General features: G+C 42.9%; 1 protein-coding gene across 2 annotated transcripts in view; it reads right to left on the reverse strand.

Moving 5' to 3' along the window:
• The window catches only part of adgrv1 (adhesion G protein-coupled receptor V1), a 197971-nt gene extending 186295 nt beyond the window's left edge, over positions 1–11676 (reverse strand). For both annotated transcript variants that reach the window (XM_055886148.1, XM_055886147.1), the window contains exon 1: positions 11262–11676. The gene's annotated coding sequence lies outside the window, so the exon portion shown is untranslated. The remainder of the gene's footprint in view (positions 1–11261) is intronic.
• Between the last annotated feature and the right edge of the window lie 471 nt (positions 11677–12147).

Consider the following 12147-nt stretch of genomic DNA (forward strand, 5'->3'; position numbering starts at 1 on the left):
CATATGTCAATATATTAGGCTTCTGTATGGGTGTCTCTGGTTGATCACATGAGCACGGAGCTGTGTGTAGCCAAGAAATAGACATACAGTCGGATGCTGACTACTCCCTTCTAAAAAAAGACTCCTACAGCAGAAACACACTTACACAGAGGACTCTGTCAATGTGCGCCAATCACTGGATCAGTGCGATTATAAACGCTAATAGTACTAATGAGAAATGAATTTGAACATACATACCGTGCTATCGTCTAGACCTGCTATCTTCTATCCAAGCTTTTTCAATCCCATGCCAATGCAAATGCCAAGCCAATGTTTTAAAACCCAGTCTTGAGACTTCGTAGTCTTTATGATGGGATTTCCCAGCCTTTAGGTTTCCCTAGTTCTAAAAAGTCCTCCCACGTATGAGCCTGTGGTTGTGTCTAGCAGTTTACGTTCCCACAGATCCGCAGGATTTAAACATGGGGCGGCTGTGGGATTTCATTCATCATCAAGTTCTGTTTCCTGATCTGGAGTCAGCCGGGCCACATTGGAAGTGCCTGTCGGTAACTCTAGTCAACCACAGTTTCTGTGACAGGGGGGTGTCTTCCCATTGATCTGGGTGAGACAGGCCACACTGGGAGTGGTAGGCAGTACACTTCATACATCCCAAAGTGTCACTACAAACAGTGATTTCAGAAAGTATTCACACACCTTTTCAACATGTTGTTGTGTTACAGCATGAATTTAAATGGATTAAATTGAGATTTTGTGTCACTGGCCTACACACAATTCCCCATAATGTCAAAGTGGAATTTAAAGCTGAAATGTCTTGAGTCAACAAGTATTCAACCCCTTTGTTATGGCAAGTCTAAATAAGTTCAGGAGTAAAAATGTGCTTAACAAGTCACATAATAGGTTGCATGGACTCATATTGTGTGCAATAATAGTGGTTAACATGATTTTTTAAATGACAATCTCATCTCTGTACCCCACATACACAATCATCAGTAAGGTCCCTCAGTCGAGCATTGCTCAGTCGAGCTGAGCATTGCTGAGCATTGCTCAGTCGAGCAGGTACAAATAAAAAAAACAGACATTGAATATCCCTTTGAGCATGGTGAAGTTATCAATTACCCTTTGAATGGTGTACCAATACACCCAGTCACTACAAAGATACAGGCGTCCTTCACTAACTCAGTTGCAGGAGAGGAAGGAAACCGCTCAGGAATTTCACCAATGGTGACTTTAAAACAGTCACAGAGTTTAATGAGCGTGAAAACTGAAGATGGATCAACAACATTGTAGTTACGCCACAATACTAACCTAAATGACAGAGTGAAAAGAAGGAAGCCTTTACAGAATACAAATATTCCAAAACATGCATCCTGTTTGCAAAAAGACACTAAAGTAGTTCTGAAAAAAATGTGGCAACGATATGGCAGGGCGACAGGTAGCCTAGCAGTTAAGAGCATTGGGCCAATAACCGAAAGGTTGCCAGTTCAAGACGGCAAGGAGGAAAGATCTGCCGTTCTCTCCTTGAGCAAGGGACTTAAGCCCCGGGTACTGATGATGTCGATTAAGGCATCTCTCTGATTCAGAGGAGTTGGGTTAAATGCGGAAGAGACATTTTGGTTGGATACATTCAGTGGTGCAACTGATTAATTATTCCATTTCAAAGCAATTTTGACCTGAATGTGTTTGGGGCAAATCCAATAGGCCACTCGCCATATTTTCAAGGATAGTGGTGGCTGCATCATCTTATGGGTGTGCTTGTCATCGTTAAATACTATGGAGTTTTTCAGGATAAAAAAGAAACCGAATGGCGATATAAGCACAGGCAAAAACCTAGAGGAAAACCTGTTCCAGTCTGCTTTCCACCAGACACTGGGAGATTAGTTCACCTTTCAGCAGGACAATAACCTTGAAGACAAGTCCAACTACACACTGCTTACCAAGACGACATTAAATGTTCTTGAGTGGCCTAGTTACAGTTTTGACTTAAATCGTCTTGAAAATCTATGGAAAGACTTGAAAATAGCTGTCCAACAATGATCAACAACCAACTTCATAGAGCTTGAAGAATTTAAAAATTATAATGTGCAAATATTGTCCAATCCAGGTTTGCAAAGCTCTAAGAGACATACCCAGAAATTGCCAGGTCGCAATTGTAAATGAGAACTTGTTCTCAACTTGCCTACCTGGTTAAATAAAGGTGAAATAAAAAAAGAAAAAAAGAAAGAAAGACACACAGCTGTAATCACTGCCAAAGGTGAATCTAACATGTATTGACTCACCTTAGAGTCAACTTTGTGAATACTTATGAAAATGATATATTTCTGTATTTCATTTTCAATAACGTTTCAAAAATGTCTAAAAACATGGACAAAGGCTGCATGTCAGAACCAGATATAAAAACCAACCAATCTAGCTTGGCCCTGGCAGGCCTTTACCCCCTGGCACTGGCACTTTCAGTCAGGCAGCACAACAACTAACGTAAGTGATGAAACCACCGATTTTTTTCAAAAGGCTGTTTCATTTTCTCTTCATTTCTGTAGCTTGGTGTCTTTGCCCAAACCAGAATGTATCCTCTGTGTTTGTTGGTTAGTTTTCTATTTGAGAAAACCGTACATGATTTATGCCACCCCCATGTGTTAGGCTACCTCAGAAACCACCCTCCATGCCATTCCTCGTCGCTGGCCACGAAAGGCTGCCATATATGGTCAGCTCACAAAGCCATAATTGCAATTTCACATATAGTTTCTCCTTCAGTATTTTTAGAGCAGTGGAAGTTCTCAACATCCAGAGTTTGGGGGAATTAAGAAATGTAATAAGTGACTTTGGCTAAAAGGTACATCATTAAATCTGACGAAAATTCAGTAAACCACAGCGTATTGTTGGCTAGACACTAATTTAGAGAGCTATTCTGGAATTGCACTTCTATTTATTTTTGGGGGAAACACAGAGAACCTAGCATTAGCCATTCAAGCAGACAAAATAGTGTTTTGGAAATACGTTTTTGAGGGATGCGGAGAGGTATGAGTGGGAGAAAAAGGATATAATTTAATCTTAGGGAGAAGTCAAGTTTATTTGGATCCCCATTAGTTTTTGCAGAAGCACCAGCTACTCTTCCTGAGGTCCGCAAAAAACATAAAGCTTGACAAGTAACAAAACACTGATACATTGGTAGGCAAGGGAAGTAACACAAATTAAAATGACAACGATATACAAACAATGCGACTAAAAATATAACACAATTACAGGTCATCAAGCTCATTGACAGCATACTTTTTCTAGCAAATTATTTTCCTCTTGTGGAGATGGTGCCAATCACCGGTGCATTTTTACTGTGGACAGGAAAAAAGAGAATGTCTAACAGAGGCATTGTCCCGTCCCCACGGCTGCGGTTGGCTGCTCTCAAATTGCGCCAACTGCATCTCACATCCTCGCAAACCAAAAAACACAAAGATTTTCTTTTCTTTGAGAAAAGTGGGTAGAATCCCAGACAAAACAAGCGAGTTCCATTGAGTGCTCCGGAGCTGGCTCTCTCTTCTGACTGATTAGCCTGTACAACACACACAATGATTGAGCTAGACAGAAATGCACTTTCAGGGGATTAAACAAGGACGAGCTCGCTACAGCACCGGGACCAAAAGGGCCAAATTAGACAGAGTATTACTTCATCGCATGTAACCAGTGAGGCCTGGATGAAATGCTAATTGCCTTTCATAGACGTCCACAACAGAGACGGGACCCAGAGGGGTGGCTGTTGTCAGGGGGGGAGCAGGACATCACAATTCACTGACCAACACACAGTTCTTCAGCAGGCTTCTGTTGTGCCTGTTCTTTTCTTTTCTTTTTGCGTTGTTTTTCTCCTCTATTTTCTTTGTCTCTCTCCTTTTTTGCATGCAGGACTCCCCCTCCCACCCAGCCGAGTACAAACCCCATTCAGACAGATAGTCCTCTTCTCTCTGCGTCTTTCTCTCTCTCTCTCTCTCTCTCTCTCTCTCTCTCTCTGCTCTCCCACACCCCCTTCAGTATAGGCAATGTGGGAACTTCGTTCCTCTCCAAGCCTCTCCGCTGGGCTGCTCTTGGCAGACTGGGGACAGATGGCAGAATTGTGGCTTCAGTAAATCCCTGATCAAGTGTGGCCGGTCCCGAGCAGCGGTACAGCCGATGCACAGCCTATATACCGCACTTCCACTAACAGGCTGGTCATTACGTCTGTCTCAGTGATCCTTCCCTGGTCCTTCACAGGCCACACAGGTTCTCTCTCTCCCCATCGTGTAGTGAGTCACTATACAACCTGGGTTCTGTTAACTGCGAACACCTGTTCAGTGATTAGCATGGGGACTTTGCATGCTGATCAGTTTATCCTTGAAGACAATAAGCATAAGCAAGCAAACCATTCAGGACCCCACTTTGATGAGATCCTCAATTCATCGAATAGGAACTGTCTGTCTTCAAGCATACGGTAGATACGCTGAAGACAGGCTACTTTACTCTGAATCTGTGTGACACTCCCTAGTCCACAAAACTGATAAAGGTTATCATTGACAGCATATCATGTAGAGCGGCTGAGACGTATAAAGGCATAGATCCCAACGAATAACTTCTTATCCATTTTCTCAGCATTACAACACATAGTAAGGAACACAAGCCCTGGTCAATAGTGCACTATATAAGGAATAGGGAGCCCTTTAAGATGCACACATGGACTGATAATCTCATGTCACAGCTCCTCTCTGGGAAACACAACAACCACTCAGTTGTCTCCTGTGGACCTCTAAAAAAAAAAAAAAAGATGGAGATGGTGCTCTAGCCTAATTTCCAAATGAAAGGACTGAGAATAAGGATCAACACACCAGATCTCTATTCCAATGCTCTACTTCAGTGATTCCTGCAGCATGACAAACTACAATGAGGAGGTACCTGGTCGGCAGAAAGGAGCCAGAGACACTTAGTCAAGAGAAAGAGCGTGAAAGAGAAAGCGGGTGTTGCAAATAGGCCTGCTTCTTTTCTTTGACTGGCAACGACATATAGAATTCTCCCGTTTATAAGCCTCACGCACACAGAGAGATGAATTGGTGCCTTTTTCGCTGGGCAGCCAAAGTTTTTAGTTAAAAAAATATAAACAAAAATGAACAGAATGCTTCTCTGTTATAAGCCACACACACGCACATGTTTTTGTTTTTTAAAACTTTTTTAGTAGAAAAGCATTCCCACAAATGAAAAAAAAACGTTTAGTTTCTCAATGTAATCAAGGCATGACATGATTGTTATTGTCAATTACAATCTCGTTTTGGGCTTAACCGTGGTCAATTTGCAGTGTATAAATTATTATCATTATGTGCCGGCGCACCAACCATCCGCTCGGACAAAAATCGCCCCGTGGCTGAAACAAAGTTGCCTAATCCTGATCTAGATTCAAAAGGCTGATTGAGGACCTTGAAAGGGACCTTGGTCTCAGCATGATTCCCTGTCAAAATAAAGGTGAAATAAAAAGAGCACACACACACACACACACACACACACACACACACACACACACACACACACACATGCATGCATACACAGGCTACATACTGTCAGCAGTGCTGTCATCCAGCCTGTCTATATCCCCTGACCAAGACACTCATCGGGGTGACTAATGCAGGAGAATGGGGTGGGGTCTGGGGTGTAGAGCAGGGTTGGGGTGGGTCTAATGAGGGTGAGATCTGGGGAGCGTGATCTGTCTGTGACCCCCTCCAATGGGAGTCTGTGTGTGACTCTCCAACCGACCCCTGTAAATTAGGAGAGGAAACGTGGCTCCCCCTCTAACCAGGATAAGAGGTACGACCCGCGGGTGTTTACGGCCGGATGGATAAACTTACCACTGTGACCATGGAGGGGGGGGGGGGGTCAGTAAATCCTACAGAACAGGAGCACTAAACAGCAGACAGAGAGCAATCAAATTAATGCTTTTAATGGCTAGGGAATATCTAGCTGACAGAATTGCTGCTTTGTATATCTTACTTTCAATGGCCATATTATAGAGATAGTGTAGCAACTGAAAAACATGTTAAAAATTATTTATAGGTTAGTGGCATAGTAAATTCAGTCATTATTGACGGTCCTTTGTTGAAGCTGAGGTAAGTAGCAGCTATGGACCTCAGTGAGAGTGGACAAGCTGGTGATGCATCGCATGGCCCAGCAGGGTGCTAAGTCTCTGAGGCGGCTTTAAGAACATCAGAGAGGGTCGAAGGTCAAGTTCAATGCCCCAAGAAAATGGGATGAAAGACAACTGTAGGGGGGCTCTTCTTTGGCCCTACAGGATACAATACAGAACAATGTGTGTGTGTGTGCGCGTGTGTGTGTGTGTGTGTGTGTGTGTGTGTGTGTGTGTGTGTGTGTGTGTGTGTGTGTGTGTGTGTGTGTGTGTGTGTGTGTGTGTGTGTGTGTGTGTGTGTGTGTGTGTGTGTGTGTGTGTGTGTGTGTGTGTGTATGTGCGTTAAAAGAGTATGTGTGTGCATTTCTGTTTACCCGTTTACGTGTGCGCATAGGGAATGGATTTGAGTTTAGAGGAAGGTCTGGGCCAAGAGTTGGCTGTAGTGACCGAACGATTCTCACATCAGAAACCACTGCATAACAATTGCGGTCCGTCAGGTAAAATAAAGAGACCTCAGGATTGTTGGACCTCTCCAAGGGCTCATGTTGTGTCCCGCCACTTTCCTGTCCCTCTGCTCTAAAGTAAACTGCTACTAAAACATGACACTGTCTTACTGGTTAGCTTGAACTGACAAAAGTACTATGAACACAGTCTATAAAACACTTCAACAGTGGATAAATTAGAATCCATCATTTATCGGACAAAGTCGAGGAGAAGCGACTCACTGTTATTCTATCAATGTGATGGCAATAGCTTTAGACTTTTACTGCAACCTAAAACATGTGGTGATGACATAACCTAACACACGTTTCTTCTCTCGTCATCTCTCTTACATTTGAGCATAAGGACACTCAATACCCGCCTATTAGCTGACCGCAGCAGCGCTAAAAACCAAGTGACCTTCAATTCCTTTCCTTTGTCCCTCCTTAGCTACCGCCATTTATTCAAATAGTCCACTCCGTTTAAGGTGTTAACAAATGAAACAAGGAAAAATATTAAGTGTGTGTTTGTGTCTGTGTGTGGTGTCTGTGTCTGTTTGTGTGTGTATGCACGTGTTTCACCCCACGACACATTCAGAGTCTCTTCATGTCTCCTTTTTGGAATCAGAGCCCTAATTATGCTGTCTTTCCACAGCTGTGCTTTTCAACATTGACCAAACATCACGTAATCGAGGAGAGCTCCCACCACCAACCAGCACAGACACAGCACAACCTGCAACATTCCATCACCATTAGCTTATTAGCCTGAGAGTTGATTATCATGTTATAAGAGTATAACGTATCTCTAATGATCTAAACTGCCCATTATATGCTCAAAACCAAGAGGGAATTAATGCCATTTATGTATACTCTCTGGGCATGTTCTTGGCCTCCCAGTCTCTACATAGCAGCACTCAGCTGAACTGCTTAACCCCAGTCATATCCCCACTGCGCTGCTACTGTGCTGTGGCTCCTGTGGCTCCTGTGTCTTTGTGAACTGGGCTGGGCTGAGCTGGCTGAATTGAGTGACTGTGTGCAGCCCAATGGCATGCGTGGGTGCTTTGTTTTAGCCGAGGCCCCAAAGTGGTGGGAAAGAGCTCTGAGACTGGAACCCCACTACTTACACTCTCAAGGTGTGGAAAACAAAACCAGACTGGAACTAATCTCGATCCCATTTTCCCACACACTTAGCGTAAGTCAGAGCTATGCCTTGCTCTGTGGCACTGAACTATCTACATAGTAGTTTTACAATAAGAAATGAGCACAATGAATAAGCAGAGAACACCGTATTATAACTCAAGAGGGGTGTGAAGACTTCCAAATGTTTAAAGGATGGATACATGGAGAGATCCACAGCACTGACCTACCTTATCCCCTGTAAAGAAGCCCACAGAGAGAGCCTCATCAAGGCCTGGGAGTCTGAGAGTCACCCTGACCCAGGCAGGGCCCACAGGATGAGGCACTTTCCCCTCCCCTTTATGCTCCATCAGAAGGCTGGAGGAGCACAGAGCTCCACTTCGAACGATTCGTTTTCAAACATAATAAAATCAATGCTCTTGACATATGGGTGAGGCAGCTGCCCCCTGCTTTGGTTCCTAGCTACATGCAGACACTTTACCCACGCTGCTTGGTGAAGCAGGAGGAGGGGGCAGCATGCTAGGGGTGAGGAGGGATTGAGGGAAAGAGGGAGGGAGGTAGTAACTGCTGCTGAGTATCAAAGGACACCCACTCCCACCACTGCCATTCCCAACACAAAAACAGCCATGTCTGTGATCAATCTAGACTGCGCCCAGAAGAGGTTATTTCCTAACATTGACCGTCTCTTATTGGGGGTGCTCTGTTGGGTTTTCAGGACATCACCTTGGCCCCCAGTGATCCTGCTGATTGGGAGGCTGTCTCTTTGTCTGGTGCTCCATCACGCCTTGCCCTGTGAGGCATCTCTCCAGCAGACATCCATCTCAGTCTGGCCATGAGGCACTCTAGCACCTTATCAATTAGCACGGCCTGTTTATGGCACTGTCCCCTTTGTGTGCGGCTGCAGTAAGGGGAAGCCACAGAGGCTGAGCAGGGCAGGCAGTAAAACAGTTTCCGCCCAGTGAATCACATTCACACTCACACACAGGCGACTGCGCTGTAAGTCGTGCCAAGCAATGACATAAAAGCAAACAAACAAAAGAGACAAACAAACAAAAGACACTCAGTGCAACAACGGCAAGTAATAAGACCCAAGTCTGCCCAAAACACGGTGGAAAGTGGCGACTGTAGCATACTGGGATTTACCACTCTTAAATACCCAATACAGCCATTTTTATACCAATATCAAAGAATTTCTGGGTAACAATTAAGTACCTTACTAGCTAGGTTTCCATCGAATTTACGACAGATTTTGATGCGAATATTCTAAAATCTGCATAAAATAATATGCGCATTTTCCCACCAGAGATGTCTCCATCAAAACCAACTTTTTGCTAATCAAAGGCCGTGTGTGATGACGTAGAGCACATAAAAATTTACCTCTAAATGACCATGTACCGAATTAAAAATACAAGCTAAATAAATGAGTTTCCATCGCATTTTCAACTCTACTGATGGTTTTGTCACACTCCGGTCTTAGCACATGCACTCTAGCCAATAGCTAGCAGATACAGTGCTACCTACACTATAGATAGCAGATACAGTGCTACCTACACTATAGCTAGCAGATACAGTGCTACCTACACTATAGCTAGCAGATACAGTGCTACCTACATAGGCTACCTACATTATGAGATTATTATGGATAAGAGCAATATTATTTGTATTTGTCAAAAAGCAGCCAAGCATCGATCATCATGTCACCAGAATAAGACCCTCGATATTTATTGGAAAGCAGCATCAAACTCATCACCTTGCACTTTCACCACCCTGTGAAGTTCATCATACCTTTTTTAATCTGTAAACTAATAAACTGCATGCTTTCCCGAGTCATAGTGGGAGATCCCACTTGTCGAACAAATTGTCTGTTGCCATTTATAAAATTGTATCTGCATTTCATGTTTCCATCAGGCCAGACTTTTTTTCATGCGCCAGGTAATTAGTCAGTGTGAAATCATTCGAACGAAATGTGGTTAATGTATTAGAATTATTAAAATGGCTAAAAACTGTTTTTATCCACAACAAAAATTTCTCAAACAAGAATTTTGCTAGGACTGTCTGGGAGTGGTCTGAGTGGGAAGGGGAAAGCTGAAAACTAGCTATTATTGGCAGAGAGGTTTGGAACTCTCTTTGTTATTGGTCTATTAATCAATTTACCACATGGTGACGTCACCATGGAAAGCCGACACTTTCACCCATGCTAACCTGCTGATTAGAAGTTGCTTTGCAGATTGTATTTTCAACTAGAAACTATCATTCAATAACACCATTTTTTTCCTTTTTCCCCCTTCACTTTTACAGAGTTAGTTTCATCAGCTCTTTTACAATATGATACAAAACACAGGAAAAACAGGATTTTGACTGCACTGGGCCCTTAATACAAATGCTGTGAATTAATGAGTTGAGAAACCCCCATTCTAGGTTTGCTGCAAAAGCAAATCAGTCTGATTCTACACATAAACCTCCAAATGTCTGCTTAACTATGAAAATAAGCATTACTGTTCCAAGGCTGGCAGACAGGGCTTAATAGAGAAGCAGCATTATTATCCCAAAAAGGAGGAGCAGGTGTATGCTGAATGGATATAGAAGTAGTTCACTGCCCACTGACAAAATTAATTTAACTCAGCTGTGGCACCATAGAGGAAGCAACAAAGGAGACTTAAACGCACCAATATGACATCACGTCAAATCAATTAAAGATGGTGTGGATATGTTTAATTATATAGAAAACCGGACAGGCATTTCTAAATGTTAAAACATATTGTAAAAAAATATTACATGCCTGCAAAAGTGGCGCAAAGCAATTATTTTACTGATGGCCACACTTGCACAATGCGAGCTTCTACAGTAGCATATGCGTAACTCAATGTGAGCCAAGATTACTAATGACCCCAGTGTAAGATTAGTCAACAGGGCCTTTATGAGCGGGTCCTAGCTCATGCGCACCATGTGTGGCGGTTCCCCGCGGATTGTTGTTTTATTTCAATGGAAGAGAGAGGAAACACACAAAGCACAGTGTCCACACTGACGATCCAGAGAGTAACCATGGAACCGTTTGTCTCACTCTTCAATGGGTTACCCGGCCATTCATTTAGTAATTTTACTGTATCAATATTTAGGCTTTTCAAATATATTAGCCACTCCGAGGGGATTTTGGCACTGTTAAAAAATAAATTAGTAGTGGCTCAATACTTTAATTGTATTCTTACAGTGTTAGACAATCCCTCTGCATGAGCTGTCAGGTGATGACAGTAAGGGCCACACATTCATATAGGACTATCTCTGACATAGGGTACTTCTGATTACTATAGAGTACTAACATAACGTAGCATTAAGAAAAACAAATACAATCTTATGTGACAAATTGAGAAATTCGAGCCCCTGCAAGATTCTATAAAATTGCCCCAATGAAAGGTGCGAGTATAAGGCCAAGAATCCTGCAGGAAAACGGTTTTATTAGTCAATTTGCGGTATAGTTAATTCAAACACCTGTTCACAAAATTATGAAACGTATCCAGACTTACCTGACACCTTGCTGGCAATCAGTCCAAGATAAATTATAGAAATACCACTACTGTTGAGGATAGCATCGATAACGCCTATTAATAATCTCCCAAAATTTCTGTCAGAAGACGTTATTGGTCAATGAATACATCTTGATACTCGTAGCCTACTCCAATTCTTGGGGTGCTCTTGACAGCTCTCGGTACCCCCAGCGAACAACCACGCATGAAGCGTCACACTCGTGACGGAATATGGCAAATAACTAACGGTATTTCCTCTGTGTACAAAACGGTGTAGTGCAATCGTTTTTTGTTCAATCCATCTGACTGCTTAAGGGTTGGCTGAGAGAAAGAACATACGCAGCCATGTCGATCAGCCTCAATACTGTCTAAACAAAACTACTATGCGGACTCCCCGCATGTCGAGGGAAGGCGAAATGTGCTAATCCTAATCGCATTTGCTTCGGGGAGCTCGACAGAAGTAGCGGACAGCTCCACCCAGCGAACCGTCGTCCTTACACCCAGCTATTTCGACGGGCCTAGAAGTGCATGCTCAAGATGACCTGAGGTTCACCATAAAGAAAAGTGACAATTACGTTTGGGATTCAAGTTTATTGTTAGAATGATGTGTAGATTGAGATGTACCGTAATTTGTCTCTTCCTATTAATTATGAAATGTTCACTAAGAAACTTCTCAAAGGTGTTCCTATAGCCCAACAGTCCCTAGTTGGCAGAGTGATTGCTGCAGATCACGTTGATTGCTGCAGATTAGCCTTACATCAAAATTATCCCATTTCTCCAATTGTGGACACTCGCACTTGTTCATTTTCAGAAGAAAAATAGTCAAGCATAATTTTAGGTGTCTAGGCCTAACACTTTAAATACCATAGATAGGAATTACTACAAC

The sequence above is a fragment of the Salvelinus fontinalis genome, chromosome 28 (genome assembly GCF_029448725.1).
Source record: "Salvelinus fontinalis isolate EN_2023a chromosome 28, ASM2944872v1, whole genome shotgun sequence".
NCBI lineage: Eukaryota > Metazoa > Chordata > Actinopteri > Salmoniformes > Salmonidae > Salvelinus > Salvelinus fontinalis.